Source organism: Mustela erminea, chromosome 17, assembly GCF_009829155.1.
Source record: "Mustela erminea isolate mMusErm1 chromosome 17, mMusErm1.Pri, whole genome shotgun sequence".
NCBI classification, from domain to species: domain Eukaryota; kingdom Metazoa; phylum Chordata; class Mammalia; order Carnivora; family Mustelidae; genus Mustela; species Mustela erminea.
Window position 1 is genome coordinate 43,982,909 of NC_045630.1, and position 18,910 is coordinate 44,001,818.

Consider the following 18,910-nt stretch of genomic DNA (forward strand, 5'->3'; position numbering starts at 1 on the left):
GGGGTGGGGGGGGGGTGGGGGGTGGGGGTCGGGGAGAGGAAGCAACAGGAGAGGACTCTCCAGGCCCCGGGAGGACGGGGGGGATGAGATCAAACCTAGGAGGCCAAGCCTTTTCTCCTCCCGACCCCAGCCTTAACCCCACTCCTTCCCTCTCTTTCCTGCCTGTTCCCTCCTCTCCTTCTTCCTCCTCACTCCTGCAGCCATGCAGTTTCTCAGCTGCTGCTGTGTGTCAGACTGTGCTGGAAGCTCAGAAAACAGAGACAGTCCAGGCTCGAGGCTCTTAGAATTTGGGCTCGTGGGAGGGGTGGGGCGCACAGGGGACAGGCCGGGCTGAGGAGTGACAATGGGCAAAGACAGTTAACTGGTAAGTCTCCAAGTACCTTCGGAGGCTCAAACGGCACGTCGAGAACGTGGGAAACTCTGAGACCGAGGACATTAGCCTTAGAGGACCTCCAGGGCAGCCTGACTCATTAAGGTCTCCTGTCCCATCTGACGGGGGGGGGGGGGGGGGGGGGGGGGGGGGCGCCTCGGCGGGTGAGAACAGACCGTGTGAGCAGGCAGCCCCTATTCAGAACCCAGCCCACCCCTGTCTGTGTGATCGTAACAAGGCACTTCATCGTTTTATTTTTCCCGGTTGTTTATAAAGTAGACCTTTTCTGGAGCAGTTTTAGGTTCACAGCAAAATTGAGCGGCTCATACAAAGAGCTCCCCATCACTCCCGCCCCTCCCCCCCGGCCCCGCCCATGCACAGCCTCCTTCACTCTCCAGGTCCGCGGACCCGCACCGGCACATCCCAGCTGCCTAAAGTCCACAGTTTACCTTCAGGTTCACTCCTGGGGTCTGTCGGACACTCTCCAGGGTTTTGGCAAATATTTAATGGCCTGCATCTATCACTACAGTATCATTCAGGATAGCTCCACTGCCCTAAAAATCCTCTGGGGGTGCCTGGGTGGTGCGGTCGGTGAAGCATCCAACTCTTGGTTTCCATTCAGGTAGTGATCGCAGCGTCGCGATCTCAGTATTGTGGTCTCAGGGTCGTGAGATCAAGCCCTGCATCGGGCTCTGCGCTCAGCATGGAGTCTGCTTCTCCCTCTGCCCCTCCCCGCCCTGTTCTCTCTCAAATAAATAAATCTTTAAAAATAATAATAAAAATCCTCTGTGCTCTGCCTTCTGCCTTCACTTCAACTTCTTATCCTCAATTCTTTCTCCTTTGAAATGGGAGAAATCACTGTCTCACAAGGAGATCATGAGGCTAAAACGAGATGGGCTGCGTGAGTGTTTTGCTCTAGGTGTGTGTTATTTATGTAATAATCCAGTGAAAAGCCAAGCGCCCTCCCACAGTGGTCCCTGACTGTCTTGCATGCTGTTGGAGGAAAGAGAGAACCTGCTGGGGGCCTCAGGAGATCTTACTCCAGAGTAAGGAGATCTTAGTCCCCTGCCTCAGTGGGTCTGGGTGGTGGGCCACCTGAGGAACCGCAATGGGAGGAAGAAATGGGGGCCCACGGGATTCCAAAGGCCCTCTGGACTATTCCCTGCTCCTGAAGTAACCCAACCAACTTTATCAGGGCAGTCCTCTGGCTGCTCTTGTCAGAGGCTCCGAGAGCCTGCGTGAGTCATGTCCACGTGGCTGATGTGGGGAGGGAGGGAAGGAGGGAGCGATGGGGTGGGCTCATGCCCAGGCTGGGCCACGCTGGCTTGGAGACATTGTTCCTGAAAGTCCCTGGCAGGAAGTGGGCTGCTGTGGGCTGTTAACCTGCCATGCAAATAGACAAGTAAACACGCTTTAATGAGAATCCCAGATGCCTGCTTCATTCCAGAGACCCAGACACTCCTTCTGGCCTCCAGGTGGGGACCAGCTCTAGGCAGCCCTGTGCGCAAGCTCGCCGGGGCCGTCCCTCTCTCATTCCTCCAGTATCCAGACAGGGATCTTGCCTGGGAGACCTCGGTCTCCTTCCAAACCCAGACAGGCAAGGTCTACACAGGAAGAGGGAGACCCGGCACGACAGTTGGCACAAACGTTATCGCCCTTCGGTCAGACCGGAAAAATCATTCTGGGGTCTGCCTCGGCTGTCTAGACAAAGCAGATGAGCTACACTTTGGTGCTAGAGACATGGGTGGGCCGTGTGGTAGGCTCGTGTGGTCTCCCCAGGCTCCGCCTCAGTTGGGTCTGTCCCCAAGCAGGCACCACTGGGCTTGGAAGATGCCAGGTGCTTGCTGTATACATAGTCAGAATTTATTGCCGTGTGGTAAGAAGGGATGGGGAGGGAGAGGATGGAATGGAACACATCTGGTGACCTGATTTTTGTTTTCCTGTTCTCGGTTAAGGACCTTGGCTGTGTTAGGGCTGGAGAAAGAAGTCAGGGACAAGGCGCAGGGGCAGGGGGTGCACATTATTTGGCTGGGCTCAGGGAGAGACAGCTGGACCCATCTTGGAAAGGTCTCTGCTCCTTTTGGGGTGGGAGAGGACTCAGTTCCCCTATGCGAAGATCCAATGAGGAAGAAAAGTATGATCTCATGAGATGATAGCTACCCTTGTGGTGAGCATAGCGTAGCCTACAAACTTGTCAAATCACTGTGTCCTACACCTGAAATTAATGTAACTTAGTGGGTCAACGGTACTCAGAACTTTTTAACAAGTATGATTCCATGAAATTTAGCAGCATCTCCAACAAGGACACAACATGCAATCACACCTATACATAAATCCAAAACAAGTGCATGAACAGGCACAGCTTTGGTACGGTTGCAACCACAGCCCTGAACTCTACAACAAAAGCTCACACTTCTTACACACACACTGCAAACAAAACACACACAAGCTTGTTCATCAAGACCAGAGAGTCACGGTGACCACGAACATCAAGGCAAGCATCACGTGAACCATTATAGTCCCTGGGATTTTGCAAAGCCTAATGACCATCTCAAGCTTTCTGCAAATTTCCATAGGGTGCTCCTGAAGTAACCCAACCAACTTTATCAGAGCAGTCCTCTGGCTGCTCTTGGCAGAGGACTGGTTTTGGTGAATCATTCAGTCTGGAGTCTTCTGGTCATTCCTCATGACTGTCCCTGCTCGCCACCACCCCCCTATAGATGGAGACCATGGCAGAAAGACTCACAAGGCTTCTGTGAGGGGGTCAGCTTGGGAAGATTTCAAGAAAGGAAGAAATGATTGACATGGTCTTTAAGGACACATAGGAATCCAGGGACTCCCTGTAAGAGCCACTGGCTAGGAGATCACCGAGGTCCAATCCTGTGTTCCACGGTGCCCCTTAGCAGCCAGTGGAGCTGTGTTTTCCATCCCGCTCCCTGGCTGGGTTCTAATTTCCAGTGCCAGGAACTACTTCATTTCCTTTATGAAACGCAAGTCTGTCCAGATGGCACGCTCCTGCTGGCCTGAGGGCGTATTTGCCCTGGTGCTGCCAGTCCTCCACCAAGGCAGCCTTCTTCCACCCAATCACCCCTCCCTCCTCATCCCAGGATGGAGATGTCTCACCTTAACCTTCATCTCAGCTACCCTGCTGTGCCACCTTCTGACCTGGCAAAGCTGGGCACCCTGAACCAGGCCTTGATCCTCATCCACAGGTAGCTCCATCCACTGCTGGGGAGAGAAGAGCGGAGACTCCCAATCCGGTCAGTTAAATGCCGTCGGGGAGGAACCAACATGCTGTTGGAGCACGGGATGGATGGGGGGAGCTCATGGAGGGGAGGTATTACTCGAGCCAGGGCCTAAAGAATGAAGGATCAAAATCAGGGCAACATTCAAAGATAAGGGCCATAGAGGAAGGTTAGGCTGAGATGAGGGAGGGCCAGGCTGTGCTGGTTGGCAACTCAATTGCCCAACAACTTCATCTAAGGGATCCTTCCTTCCCTCCCTTCCTCACTCACTCCTCCCCCCCTTCATCCCTCCCTTCCTCCCACCAGTATTTATTGAGCACCTTTTTCTGTGTCAAATACCTTGTTAGGTGGAAGAAACAAGAATGACTAAGACATGTCCTATCTTGAAGAGCTCACAGATCAGTGGCAAGACAAACATGTAGAACTTGTTCGAGCTCCGGGTCCTGCAGGAGGGGAAGACCCTTCAAGGAGACATCCTCTGGACCCCAGACCAGAACCTCACTTGACCCCTCATGACATGGGGAGCATGCCGCCAAGCCTCAGAGCCACCTCAACCACTCTTCACCCCAGGCCCCTCTTATAGGCTGGTGTCTGCTTGTTGGTTGAAGAGATACCTTGCATCTTCTCAGCTCTGGGAGACCTAGAATTTTCTGACCTGAAGGCCAGAGACTGGACCAGATAACCTCTTGTGTTCCTTGAGTCTATGGTCTATAGGGGATTTAAGGAAACCTCTGAACACACCCTTTCCTCACACAGCAGTCTGGCAGAGGATGACGAGAGGGGAGACTCTCAGGAGACCATCTGCTCTCCTAATTCCGCTCCTTAGAAGAGAAGTGTGTGTGTGTGTGTATGTGTGTGTGTGAGAGAGAGAGAGAGAGAGAGAGAGAGAGACCCTCCCTCTCCCTGTGCCTCATTGCCTTGGAGGATTCCTGGCCTGGAGATAGACTGAGGGACACATCCAGGGGGCATGGGCAGTTTGTGGAGAGGCCCATGGTGGGATCATCATGGAATAGCCCTCAGTGGTGCTACAGGTCTGGTAGATCTGGAAGAATCCAATGCCTAACTGATGCTGCTCAGCAATCTTTACCAGGGATCTCCTAAGTCAGTGCTACCACTGGGGGGTCCTGGGGAGAGGAAGACTCACTCCTTGCCCCTCAAAGTGCTCCCACTGAAGTTGCTGAGACAAATATGCAATGAGCATGTTCAGTAGAGTAAGCTGGCTTCCCTGGGAGCAGTACGAAGAGCCAAGTGATGCCATCAAGGAAATACAAATCAGAACCACAATGAGATACACCTTATGCCAGTGAGAATGGTTAAAATTAACAAGACAGGGAATGACAAATGTTAGCGAGGATGTGGAAAAAAGGAAACCCTCTTAGGCTGTTGGTGGGAATGCAAGCTGGTGCAGGCACCCTGGAAAACAGCATGGAGGTTCCTCAAAAAGTTGAAAATAGAGCTACCCTATGACCCAGTAATTGCACTACTGGGTATTTACCCCAAAGATACAGATTTAGTGAAAAGAAGGGGCACCTGCACCACAATGTTCATAGCAGCAATGGCCACAATAGCCAAACTGTGGAAGGAGATGAGATGCCCTTCAGCAGATGAATGGATAAAGAAGATGTGGCCCATATACACAATGGAGTATTACGCAGCCATCAGAAAGGATGAACACCCACCATTTACATCAATGTGGATGGAACTGGTGGGACTATGTTAAGTGAGAGAAGTCAATCAGAGAAAGACAATTATCATACAGTTCTACTCATATGTGGCATATAAGTAGCAGTGCAGAGGACAAGAGGAGAAGGGAGGGAAAACGGAATGGAAAGAAATCAGAAAGGGAGACAAATCAAGAGAGACTCTTGACTCTGGTAAACAAACTGAGAGTTGCAGAAAGGGAGGTGGGTGGGGGATGGGGGTAATCGGGTGATGGGCATTAAGGAGGGCACGAGATGTGATAAGCCCTGGGTGTTATACACAACTCACGAATCATTGAACATGATATAAAAACTAATGATAAACTACATGTTGGCTAATTGAGTTTAAATTTTAATAAAGAAAAAATGAGCAAAAAAAGAGGCAAAGGAGCTCAGAGGTACGAAAGAGCCTACCCAGTGTGTGTGTGTGTGGGGGGGGGTGGTTTAAAAATGCAGGGAACGGCTTTTTTTATTAAAATTTTTTATTAAAATATAATGTATTATTAGCCCCAGGGGTAAAGGTCTGTGAATCGCCAGGTTTACACACTTCAGAGCACTCACCATAGCACACACCCTCCCCAATGTCCATAACCCCACCCCCCTCTCCCTAAAACCCCCCATCCCCCCACCCCAGCAACCCTCAGTTTATTTGTTTTGTGAGATTAAGAGTCTCTTATGGTTTGTCAGGGAACAGCTTTCAAAATGAGCCTTTGCATCACTAAGGACTGCCTTTGGCTAGATGTGACAGAAACCTGACTACTGAGGTTTAACAAAAAGGGGTTTATTTTTCTCTTGTAACAAAAAATGTGGAGGGAAGCCAGTGTAGGCTTCAAGGACATCTTCAAGAACCCAAGTCCTTCTTTTTTTTTTTTTTTTTTAAGATTTTTTTTTTAATTCATTTGAGAGAGACAGAGTGAGAAAGAGATAGTGGCAGAGAGCATGAGCCTGGGCGGTGGGAGGGGGGAGGTTGGTGGGGGTCATAGGGAAGGAAAGAAGCAGACTCCCCGCTGAGCAGGGAGCCTGACACAGGGGCTCATCCCAGGACCCTGGGATCATGACCTGAGCCAAAGGCAGATGCTTAACCCACTAAGCCACCCAGAAACGAAGCCCTTCCTTCTCACAAGCCCATATGTTTCACACGTGGCCTTTATGGGATGCAAGCTGGCTACTCCACACTCCGGCATCACGTCGTAGACTTTCCAGGGAGCAAGACAGAGAAAAGCAAAAGACACAAGCCAGACATGCTCCAGCTCTGCCTTCACCTTTTCAGGCAAAAAGAATTCATGTTACTTATATCTTGTTGGCCTGAACTGTCACATCATCACTCCTAGAAACAAGGGAACCTTGAAAAATCAATATTTTTAGGAAGGCACATTGATCTCCCTTTTCCTAGCAAAATCAGCACATTGCTAATGAGGCGGGAGAGTGAGTAGAGATCTGGCAATAAGCTGTGCTCCCCAGAGTCTGGAAGCACGAGCAGAATCAGTGTGGCTGGGGTGTGAAGGGTATTGGGGCAGGGAAGCAGCAGGAGCAAAGGGCTGGGCCGGGAGGGTGTCGGAGCGTTCGGGAATCACAAACAGTCCGGTTCAGCTGGAGCTTAGGGTGGGCAGAGCGGTGAGAGAGCATGGGGGCAGTTTGCATCGCCCAGGTTTGTGGGATCGCCCTCCCACCCAGACACACACTCTGTGGTGCTATGGGCCAGGTTGGGCGGGGGGAGGAGGCGGCAGCAGACATCGAGCAGCATCAGGGAAAATCAAGTTCAGTTGCACCAGGAGACAGTGATTGCAGTTCACAGGTAGGCAAAGGATGACCATTCTCGGGGCAGCCTGGCAGTGACAGCCAGGGGCAAAGGGATGCCCTCAAGCCAAAGCAGACCCTTCAGGGAACCCTAGTGTCCCTCACCGTTCCCTGAATAAACTGTAAAATTAAATACATGCGTCGGCCTCCCGCCCAAGTTCTGTGGATTACTGCCACTCAGCCTCGCCCCCATCTCTCCTCCTGGTCTGGCCCCTCCAGACTGTGTGGACGGATCAGCATGGAGGATGCTGACTCCAACCCGAGGAGGTGGTTCAGCCATTTGCTGGATTCTCCCCAGAGGTTCCAGACAGCGTCTCTGCACACAGTGTGGGGGCAGGGACGCCGCCCTCCTTTGCTGAGTTTGGGTCATAGATCCTGGCTTTTTTGACAGGGAGGCACTTCAGTCCTACCTTCCTCTTGTTACCGTTGAAGTTCCTTCCTCCTTCTGGCCTCTGGGGAGGCAGAGAACGGCGGCTAATGTCCTCGAAGATGCCTCAACTGTCACAGGGCTCCCCGGGCGCCCCTCGGCCTCCCCCTTCCCAAGCAGAGCACTTCCCCATCTGCCTGGATCACCTTCCGATCCTTGTGTCCTTTGGGTTCCTTGTTGGGAAGCCTGTTTAGTTTCCCACCTTCTTTTAAAGGCCAAAACCCAGGGGTGGGAGAGGGTGGGAGAGGGCGCTGTTGAAGACATGGGGACTGAGGCTCTGGTAGGACTTTGACCGGACTCATTCATCAGTTCTTTGGTTTCCTGAATAGGACATGGCTAGATTCACAGCGGTGTTGGACTACAGAGCAGATGTCAGGATTCCCCCTGGACGAAAAATGCCAGAATGGAAGAACCAAGCCACCGTCACATCATGTAGCCCCCATTCCCCACCTATTTGAGAAAACCCTCTACAACGTCCCGGCCGGAGGTTGGGCATTTCCAGGGACAGAAAATTCCTTACAACTCAAGCCTCCCCGGTGCTCTTACGCAGTCATGGGCAGGTCTTACTAGTTAGAGGAAGCATCTCTCTCATGTTATAATACCAGGCACCCCAAGGCACAGCGGACCCCTCCTCCACAGCGGGCCCCGAATGGAAAGACCCCCCGTGAATGGCACTTTGACCAGCAAATTCGGCTCTGTTATCCCATTTCACAGATGAGAGTACTGCCAACAGGACTGCTTGAGTCCCTTGCCCAAGGTCTCAAGTCCGGCACTGGAGACTAAAACCCAAGCCTGTGTTCTTTCCACGACATTGATCTGGGCATTTTGGCATTAGGGGCTGGAGAATTCTTTGTTGAGGGACCTCGCTGAACACTGGAGGCTACAGTGTGGCACCCCCCACCGCTGCCCACCAGATGCTAATGAACACCTCCTCCACCAGCTGTGACAAGCGAAATCAGCTCCAGACTTTGTCAAACCTCCTCTGGGTGGGAAGCGATGTCACCGCTGGTTGATCTGCCCACTCATCACCTGCTGTCTCTCCGCGGAGCTCAACCTTTTCCCTTCTACCCACTAGCCTGCTTCTCTCCACGGGAGTCACACGGAGCTCCCGATTCGTCTTTACATTGCCCATCAGTCCAAGTAACAATGAGGTGCTTCCTTATCTCCAAGACTTCCCCAGGTCAGACCCCAGGGCTCCTTCTTTTCCTGTGGTTTCTAGGCCTTTTGCCACGCTGGCAGCAATGTACAGCTGAGCACTGCTGTAAGGACACAAGGAAGACAAAAGGTTAGACAAAAGGAAGAACTTCCTTCCTTCCTTCTCCTCCTGGACTCCATTATCAGGAGCAGCTGGGATGAGTCATCACTTCCTTTGCAAAGCGATCATACCCGTCATCCGCACAGGACGCCCACGCTGGAAGCTGTATGGGGGACGGTGTGTAACGACAGCACGGAGACAACATTAGGCGTATGGAGGTGATAATGCTTGGAAAAGACGGGAAGTGTTGTACAATATAAGGGAGGGTGTATATTTCTTCTCTGTCCTCCATCTCAGCCCCTCTCCCAGAGTCCTCTCCAAGACAGACCAGACTGGCAGAGAAAATTAACCATGGTTTGTTTGAGGAATGGGAAACTTGAAAAAGAGGATACTTTCTAGAACTGTTGTTGTTTAATCTTTTTTTAAAATTTTGTTTTATTTATTTGACAGGCAGAGATCACAAGTAGGCAGAGGGGCGGGCAGAGAGAGAGAGAGAGAGGAAGAAGCAGGCTCCCTGCTAAGCAGAGAGCCCAATGTGGGGCTCGATCCCAGGACCCTGGGATCATGACCAAAGCCGAAGGCAGAGGCTTTAACCCACTGAGCCACCCAGGCGTCCTTAGAACTGTTTTTTTTTTTTTTTTTTAAGATTTTATTTATTTAGGGACAGAGAGAGACACAGCAAGAGAGGGAACACAAGCAGGGGGAGTGGAGAGGGAGAAGCAGTCTTCCCTCAGAGCAGCGAGCCCAATGCAGGGACTCCCTGGGATCATGACCCGAGCCAAAGGCAGACGCTTAAGGACTGAGCCACCCAGTCACCACCCCCTTCCAGAACATTCTTTACTAATCTTTAGTGAGGGCTGATTGCTCCAGCAAGGGTTAATATGTGGTTACCAATGTTAGACTCTAATAGGAGTCGCCTCCCCCACTCACTCCTACTTATTTGCAAGACTGCTTGTTAGGGAAATTCAATTCTCCCTAGAACATACCACCTGGAAAAATACCTCACCACACGGAGAACAAGGAGTGCATTAACCGGGGAAGGAGACCGGTGGTGGGCCCTGGACCAAGGTGTCCCCCAGTTCTGGAATCTGGTTAAGTCTTTCAGTTGTACCAAAGGCATGTTGTGTCTGGCCCAGACAGCAGCCACACAGGCCTGGTGTCCGACAGTGTCCCTCTCTCCCTGCTCCCCTGGAGTCTGAGAGGACCACGGAATCAATGGGCCATTGCCTCCCTGGCCTTCTAGGGTTGGCTGTCTTTGCACGCCTTTGCTAAGTGACAGGGTCACCTTCAAGTTCAGCTCCCTTGGTGAGCAGAGCCCAGTAGGTGTTGGGAGAGCAGGAAGAGAACTCCTGAGATAGACAGCTCTGCCCTGGGAGCTCTCAGCCTGATGGCAGAAACTCCCACCCCCAGGAAGTTAGGAAGAGAGATGCCCCCAGAAGAAGGCTCCTTCCTGCGTGCAGCTGAGTGGGTACCTCAAAGCTATGCACCTCTGGTACGATGAGATTGGCTCCAAGGTGGCGACCAGGGCTTTGGAAAAGTTCAGAGGAGAGAGATGAATCGGGCGGAGCACAATTCCCCAACCAACATGGAAGAGGTTGTTCTGATCAGTAAAGAAACAGTACATGTGTGTGTTGGGGGGCAAGTGTGCAATTAAACTCAAGGGCACCTGAGCACACCCCCACACTATGCAAGTAAGACAGCAAAGAAGGCTTTATTGGGCTGGACATCTCTTTCCCTCTGGCCCACACCCTTCTCCGATCCAAGGTCAGAGAATGTGGCAGAGAGGTTTGGAAAGAGATGGGACCATAAGGGAGTGAGTGGGCTTTTTGGGGAGAGAGGAGAGCTGTGGCCCAAGCCCCAGGTCCATGATACCGCCCCTCCGCCACTGAAAGGTTTTGTCCCTCTGGCCCAATACCTGGAAACCCAAAGCCAGCACTTGACTTGGGAGAAGGGACCAGGACAGTTGTGCCGGAACATCCTCAAGCCGAGGCAGTGTCGGGCTATCACCCCAGCTCCATCTCAGCCCCAGGCTGCGCCTGCCTCCACCTCCCCAGGCCAGGGACCACTCCCCAGGAGGCAAGAGAATAGCAAAAGCAGCCTCCGTAGATGCCTCTGTGGCCACAAAGATGAATTTAATGTGCACCGCGGGGCCTCCCTCCATCAAAATTAAAAGGAAGCTGACAGGCCAGTGCCACGGGCTGCGTCTAACAAAATAAAATTTAACAGGGATAAATGTCAGGCCCTGAACTTGCGTTTCAAAATCCAAGTGCAGGAGCGCAGAATGGTGGAGGCGGGGCTGAGGAGCGGCCTGTGTAGGAAAGCTTTCAGGCCTTAGGGGCTGATGAGCTTGTTGCGACTCAGACTGCTGGGGAAAGCAAGTGTTTGTCCCTTGGATGTAGGGCGGGTGTTTCCAGTGTGCTCAGTGCAATTTCTTGCCAGCCTCAGATTACCCGATGGGAGGAGCACTACTCTATTATGACCATTTTGCCCAGGAGGCTGTGGAGGCACAGAGAGATTTCAGTAGTTTACCCAAGAGCCCACGGCCGCCAGGTGGTGGAGCCAGGAGCCCTCCAGATGCAGACCCTGTATGCTGGGGGATGGAAGCCTGGAATTTAGGGCAGGGAGGCAGAGTCATTTTCTGCTCTGTGCTGAGAAGAACCCATTTTCCAGACTCTTCTGTTTTGTTCTAAGGTGAACACTCCAAGTCTTTCTTAGAGGCAAAGGCATGTCCAGAAGAGAGTGTTCAGGAACATTCATCTACCCAGGACTCCTGCCGCAGTGTGGGGAGTCAGCCTCAATACCACCCTCAAAGCCATACCCCTGCAGCCTCCCTGCAGCCGGACTCAGGCAAGCTTAGCGGTCCCTGATGCTCTGCAGGCTTTTGGCACAGGCCCCGCCTTCTAGCTCCATCCATCCACAGCCCCTTCTCTGCCAAAGGCACCAGCATCTCCCATCTCCGACCATGGCTGCAGAACCCCGCCAACCGCTCCGTCTTTGCTCCTGCATCACCAAGCCTCTCCACACCTCCCGCTGTACCGGGAGTTCGGCCCAGCCCTACCTTGGGTCCTACTAATTCTCCAGCCCTGTCCTTACAGGGCCCTCACACGTGCTGTTCCCTCTGCCCAGAACGCTCTTCCCTGCTGTCCAGCTCTGGCAGCTGCTCCTACGGATCCCTCAGGTCCGGGCTTGATGCTGGGCCAGGGAGAGTGGCTCATGCTCGCCCGCCCACACCAGGGCTCGCCCCTTGTCCTTGGGTGCAGCACCCACCCCTGGGCTTCCTGCGCTGCCCACGCTGATTTACTCCTCTGTGCATTTGCTGTCAAGTCCACGAGCGCGGGGCCGTTTTGTCTTGTTCACACAGCGCACAGAAGGCCAAACCCAGAGGCACGTGGTGAGCGGACAGTAAATATTTGTTAAGCAAACCATGGGCCGGGGAGGAAGAGTTTCAGGCCTGGAGAGCTCCGTGCATAGAGGGGACTGTGGTCCGTGCGAGCCTGTGTTTCAGAATCGCGATCCACTTGTTGAGCAAGTGCTGACTACTGGGGCGCCTGCCACTTCTGGTATCTTCTACACGGTGATCACTTTGCCCTTCTTACAGCCCTGTGGGGTGGGGGCTGACCCTAGCACTGTTTCACACACAGGGAAACTGAGACCCGAGAGGCCCACTAACTTGCCAAAGGCTCTATGGTCACCAGGGGGCCAGTCATCTGGGCCCTTGGCCAGACAGATTCTGAACCTGGGCCCATGCTCTCAAACACCTCAATAGTAGGCCAGTGTGTGGAAGTTTCTGGAAGTCCTGCATCTATCAACAGAGGGCATGCTCTCCAAGGAGGTGGTCCCAGAGGCAAGGGGCAGATGCCAGAGGCCTCCTGAGCCAGCGTGCTGGGAGGGCATCAAGCCTGGACGCAGCCGACCTCTGCGACCTCTGACGCCAGTCTCCCTCCTAACTCCCTACTCAGGGCTGCAAGGGGGACAATGTGGATTCGTAGAGATGAAGGTGCTTTGGCAAAGGTAGAATGTGCTTCCAGAATCCAGGGTCGGGCCGTTGCCCACAGTGGCCGGGACTGGAATAGCAACACGGCCTTCCAGTCAGACTGCAAGTCGAGGGGCACAGCCAGGCAGGGACCTGCCTCCTGCCAAAGCAGCCCATGACTTCGCTCCAGGCCCTTCTGCCTGCCCTCTGTTCCTGACCTCCCCACCCCCAGGATGGGGAGGAGGGAGGCAGTCAGCCCAAGAAAAGACAGGAGACTCTAAAACAACAACCAGAAACTGCCCCCTGAGTGAGGAGGTTGGGTCCGTGCTCGGAGCTTTTGGCTTAAACCAAAACCCTTTGGCCCTTCCTGTGGTGGCTTGGCATCTGGCTGGTTTGCCTCAGCCTGCCCTGGAATCTTCTGGCAAAGGGGCCAGGGCAGCTCAGGGAGAAGGGTCTGGGGCGGGGAGAGGTAGTAGCTCCCATCTCGTGGAACGCACGGGGGGCCCTGGGAGTCTTCTGGCATTTTGTCACAGAAGCGGAGGGAGAGGGGAGGCCTCATTCCCCTTCTCCCGGAGCAGGCGGCTGGGTGAGAGAGCTGCCGGGGACCCCGTCTGCAGACTCCTGTGAGCTGTTCAGCATCCCTCTGCCCTCACTGCCTGTCACAGGAGCTGTGTGTGGGGACAGAGAGAAGGTGTCTGCCGGCAGCAGGCGCTGAGTGGGGCCGAGACACCTGGGTCCGGTGGGATGCTGAGGGAGGGGGCTGTGCACTGGAAAGGTTGTGTGGGGCCGTCGAGAGACAAAGGGTGGGGCGAGGGAGGCCAGCGAGGGCGATGGGTTAGCTCCTGAAGGCCTGGGAAAGGGGCAAGGGAGGGTAAATTAGGACATCGGAGAGAGAATCAACATGCAGAATAGGAAGAGGAAGGAGGAAGGGAAAAAGAGGGTTTTGCTTCCTTTTGGAGGCAACATAAGGAAGAGGGCTTCATCCCTAAACTGCAGGAGGACGTGTGGGGTTAGATCCCCAGCAAGGCGGGCCCTACCTGCTTGCCCCTGCTGGCACGTGTTTATGTGGCAAGGAGCTAGAGGGGGACGGACTGTACGGGAGAGTGGGCCACAGACTCGCAGAAGCCCTTCTAAGTGGTTATGGTTTTCTGGGAGCCAGGGAAAGACAGAGAAGCAAGAACAATTCCCAAGAAAAGGGAGAAGAATACAGAGCCGACGCTTACTGGGGACCCTGGGTCTGCCAGCATGAACTCACCGAGAACTCACACGCCGGCCTCAGTCGGTGCCAGATCTCGCTTTCAGAAGAGCGCGATTGGAGGGTTGCTCAAGGCCGAAGAGCGATGAAGGAGCAGAATCACACCAATGTCCACGATTTTTCCACCAGGCCACTTCTTGGGAAAGGCAACAGGAGGAGGCAATCTCAAGCAGACTCTGAGCTAAGCACAGAGCCTCATGTATGGCTTGATCCCGTGACCCTGAGATCATGACCTGAGTGGAAACCAAGAGTCAGACACTTCACTGACTGAGCTTTTTTTTTTTTTTAAGATTTAAAAAATTTATTTTATTTGACAGACAGAGATCACAGGTAGGCAGAGAGGCAGGCAGAGAGAGAGGAGGGAAGCAGGCTCCCTGCTGAGCAGAGAGCCCAATGTGGGGGCTCGATCCCAGGACCCTGAGATCATGACCTGAGCTGAAGGCAGAGGCTTTAACCCACTGAGCCACCCAGGCACCCCTGACTGAGCTTTCTTATTCCTCCTTCCAGTATTATGCTCTGTTCTGAGCACATGTTCTAGGTACCGGGCCCCTGCCTGCAGCCCATTCAAGACTGAGAGCTGAGCTTGGAAATTATGACGATACCTTCTTTAAGAGGGTATAATCAGTTAATGAGCCAAATAAGTAATCAGTTATTTCTGAAGCCTACTGTGTGACTGGCATGGCACTTAAAGGGAGAGTGAGCCTGGACCTCCAGCAGGAGCTTGCAAGCTAATGGGAAATCCATCTCCACAAAGACAGTTTGCCAAGTACGATCAGAAATCGTTACCGCTTTATGGAAAACCTCTGGAAGCCAAGGCCACTTGAGACCAGGCTCTGGCACTTGGAGACGAGAAGGAAAGATCCACGTGAGCCAAGGTCGGGAGTATCTGGGACGCACAGTCTCTGAGAGGGCGGCTGCACATGGGGTCCCTGGGTGCCAGCTGCCTGGGACATTGAGGTCTGTGTTGCTGGAGTCCTAGTCACCTATCTCTGACCTTGGTGGGCAGTCTCTGGGGGAATATGGCAACTCGCTCATGGCCGTGAGACCCTGACAAGTGTGAGCTTGGGGCTAGCGTGGGGCGAGCACGGAGCTGTGTAGCCACACGAGGAGGGCCGGCTGACCTGACTGGGAAGGGAGTTCCCTAGGAGCAAGGGACCACTGACACGGGGGCAGAGGGTGACAGCCTTCTGGCCAGGGGACATGAGAATGATGGCAGGCCTGGAGGAGAGAGAGCAGGAAGCATGTTCCATGGGCTACAAATAAATACTTGAGTCAGCTCTAAGGGAGATACAGAGACACTAGTCAGAGACAGAGATCAGAGACAGTACCAAAGGGGCTGGAAAAGCTAGCAAAGGGGCTTGGGAGGGACACCGCACTGTATCCTGAGAGAACAGAGGAGTCCAGAAAGTCCCTTCTGTGGACCGTCCCCTTCCCTGCCTTTCTGTACAAGGCTGCCTAAGATCAATTTCCTTCTGCTTGGCCTGGTCCAATCCTGCCCACACTCCTAGGCACTATTCAGATTCCCTTTCCTCCAGGAAGCCTTCTTGGACCACCCCATTTCATTCACTCATTCGTTCGTTCATTCATTCCACGCTGAAATGTGTGTTAAGCTCCTCCAGTGGGGAAGGCACTGTGTGGGGCACTGGCCGAGAACAAGTAGCTATGGTCTCCAGCCTCGCGCTGCATATGCAATGCAGCGTTCTGGAAGCCTCGGTGACATCTCCTTGAGGTGCCCAGCCAGTGAGGTTTTCAAGGACCCTTCCAGAAGCACAGTCCCCCCCCCCCCCCCCCAAGCCAGAGAGCTCCTTGGGGCAGAGACCAGGCCTCTTCGTGCCTTTATTCCGGGGCTGGTGGGCATAGGGTTGGGCCCTCAGGGGTGCTCAGTCCATATTTTAGAGACGTCTGGCTTTCCAGCCACGCTAAACAAGGCAGAAAAGTCCGGCTGACACCCACCTCTTCCCCTAGTCTCCCCAGTTCCAGTGCAGCTCCTCCACAAGGAAGAAAGATGGAAGCGCCATTGAACCTTTGGCCCCAGGATGCAGAAAACAAGCAGAGAAAGGAGGGCCCGGGAGGGAGTTTCGCGCCTGGGCGGGATGCCAGCCCCGGAGGCCTCAGGCCTAGTGGGGATTCTGTCCTCTGCATTTTGGAATGTGACAAGGGCTTGCCAGGGCGCCTTGGAGCGGCTCCTCCCCGAGCCACTCACTCCTCACCCTGGACAGAGCCACGCTGGCAGCTTGTCCTGGGCCCTCCTCACGGTGCACTGGTGCCCCGCGGTGGACAGAAAGCAGGCCCTGATCTCACTCCCTCCTGAGGCTTCATGTCCCAACGAGAGAGGGCTCGGGCTTATGCTGTTCCTCCCTTGCAAGGGGTCTGCCTAGGGTACGGCCCCTGCACTCTCTCCGCCGGGACCACCCACCCCTTAACCTGGTCTCAGGGTTTTGCCTGATCCCAGCCCAGGAGTCGTCCTTCAAATCAGACACCGACGCGCTCCCCGCGGTGGGCATATTTCAGTGCAATCTCAGAGACAGAGCCGGGCTATTGGTCTAAATGCCTGCATGGGGGCTGGGGCACCTTATGTCATCCTCCCACCTAGGCGTGGGGGTGAGGGGAGTGGAACCAAGGCTCTGCCAGCCTGCAGCTGACTGTCCCTCTAGGTAAAAGTTGGAGGGCAGAGTCAGAGGGGATGGCAGAAAAGCCCCTGAGCCTGGGGGTACAGGGATGCAGGGGAAGGCTGGTAGAAGATGGAGTTGACCTGGGGCTGAGACAGAGCCCTGGAATGTTCTGGAATGTAGGAACATCTGGTTGCTGTTTTTTTTTTTTTAAATTTTTAATTTTATTCCTTCCCTCCATAATAAGCTGTGTTCAGTTGCTAGAAGAAGATGGGTGTTAACCCTCCAGAAGGCACTGTGTAAACAGTCCTATCCTTAGGGCTCATGTCTGGGTGCTGTGTGGCCCCTCATATTCCAGGCCATGAGCCTCTGGGAGGGTCATTGCCATAGTTCTATTAAGTGGACTAAGCAGAGCTAGCAAGAGAAACGCTACAAGAAAAGGGGCCAGGGAGCAGTAACCGAGCCTGGACAATGTCAAGAGGAAACAGAGTGAGAGCTAAGGAGGAAAGAGCGCGAGGGCAGCTTGAAGAGGTCAAAGCGTAAGGAATGGTCAGATCGGCTGCGAGACGGAGGCAGGGACTGAGCTCACCCAGAAGAGGAAAGGGAGATCTCAGCACTCCTGAGACCCATGTACAAAAGGTAAGGCCAGGGGCTTGCACACCCTTATTTCCTTGGCCCCACGTTGCTGCGAAACCCCGCCTTCTCTTACAGGAGCCTGAAACCTACATAAATCATCCATGTCCCTTACTTGTGGTCCCAGGGTAAAGGGGTCGAGACTTGCATTTGAATCCGGGTCTATCAGATCCCAAATGGGTTCCTAACATCTGAGTTGTTCAGCTGAGAGAGGAGGCACCGTGGGACCAGAGAGAACCAAGGCCTTAAACTCCAGGATTCAAGAACCTTAGCAACTAAAATCCGGATCACGGAACCATGCGATCTCTGCTCTTCCCTCCCATCCCTCTCCGTCCTGTTTGCCCCCTTTCCTCCCTCCCTCCTTCTATCCCTATAACGTTGTTTACTGGGCAGTTACAACCTGGCAGGCATCAGGCTAGTGCTAAGAAACAAACAGGAATAAGAAGCTACCCTTGCCCCTGGAAAGCTCACAATCCCTTGGGAAATTCCAGAAAACGGAGCAAGCTCTTTACATCCCCTTGCCTCCCCAAGAGGGTTTTTTCCCTCCCTGTCTTTACTTCTGAGTTCCTCACGGGGGCCCAGCAAACCTCCCACATCTCCCTCCTGCCCTTTTGCTCTGCCAAGTCCCTCCTCCCAGAGCTGCTCCAGGGGCTCCTGCCAGAGCGGCCAGTGACGCCACGAACAGGCCTGTAAAAACCCTGGGCCTTTGAGCTCCGCTCACACATCTGGACACAGCTGGGCCTGGGGCAGCCCACATTCTCCAGGTCATAAGTCACGCTGGAACAAACGAACATTTCCCTGGCTTCCAGCCTCCTCCCCTCACGGCCGCCGACCCAACGGTCTCCTCCTCACCACACCCCATTCCCTTCTGCTCCGAAATCACGGCGCCGCACTTCGCCATCACCCACATGGTCCATTCTCGCGGCGGCTGCCATCAAATAAATGCAGTCTGGCAACCAACACATGTTTCAAAATAACTCAAGCTGTTTGTGCAAATTCTCAAATACTAGGAAGCGGACGCAGTAAATCGGAACTATCCTTCTCGAAATCCTGTTTTTCCTCCCCCAAGTATTTCTCTACATACCACATCAGATCCTGGACCTCTTCTCTTCCACATTCCTGCTTCCCAAACTCCTCTTCCGGCTGTAGCCACACACCCCTTCTCCTTCTCTCCCCGCTCCTCCTGATTCTGCAACACCAGAGCCCACACGACACACTCTGGAGAAAGGGTCGGGAAGCAGGTGACGTGGTAAAGCCCCTCTTTCCCAGGCAGGAGAGAAGGCAAAGTCTGGAGACATTCATGCAGCAGTTGTTTATTCCCTGTCACCTGTGAGCTGTCCCCATAGATAGCCCTTCCAGATCATGCCAAGTCCCAGCAGGGCCGGGCCGTTTCCAGACAAAATGATCATACCAACCTGACTCTTCCAGTCAGCCCTGATCTAAATATTTTGTTCTCACCCCAAGCTACAGTGAGCCACCGTTAGTCAACTGTCCCAGTTTTGAGCTGGGAAAATATGGTCACCAGATTTCTGACCCACCCTTCTTCTTAGAAGAATCTTAGAATCATATACCCTGATTATATTAAATACTTCCAGTATTGCTATGGACTGAATGTGTGTGTCCCCGTAAAATTCAGATGTTGAAAT

At 53.6% G+C, this 18,910-nt stretch overlaps 1 long non-coding RNA gene across 2 annotated transcripts in view; it reads right to left on the reverse strand.

Moving 5' to 3' along the window:
- Nucleotides 1–18,625, reverse strand: part of LOC116576570 — a 48,189-nt gene extending 29,564 nt beyond the window's left edge. The window contains exon 1 of one of the 2 annotated variants that reach the window (XR_004280208.1): nt 18,349–18,625. This is a non-coding gene — a long non-coding RNA (uncharacterized LOC116576570). Of the gene's footprint in view, nt 1–3,493; nt 3,702–18,348 lie in introns of those variants that run through there. The other variant, XR_004280209.1, reaches the window with a different exon arrangement.
- Between the last annotated feature and the right edge of the window lie 285 nt (nt 18,626–18,910).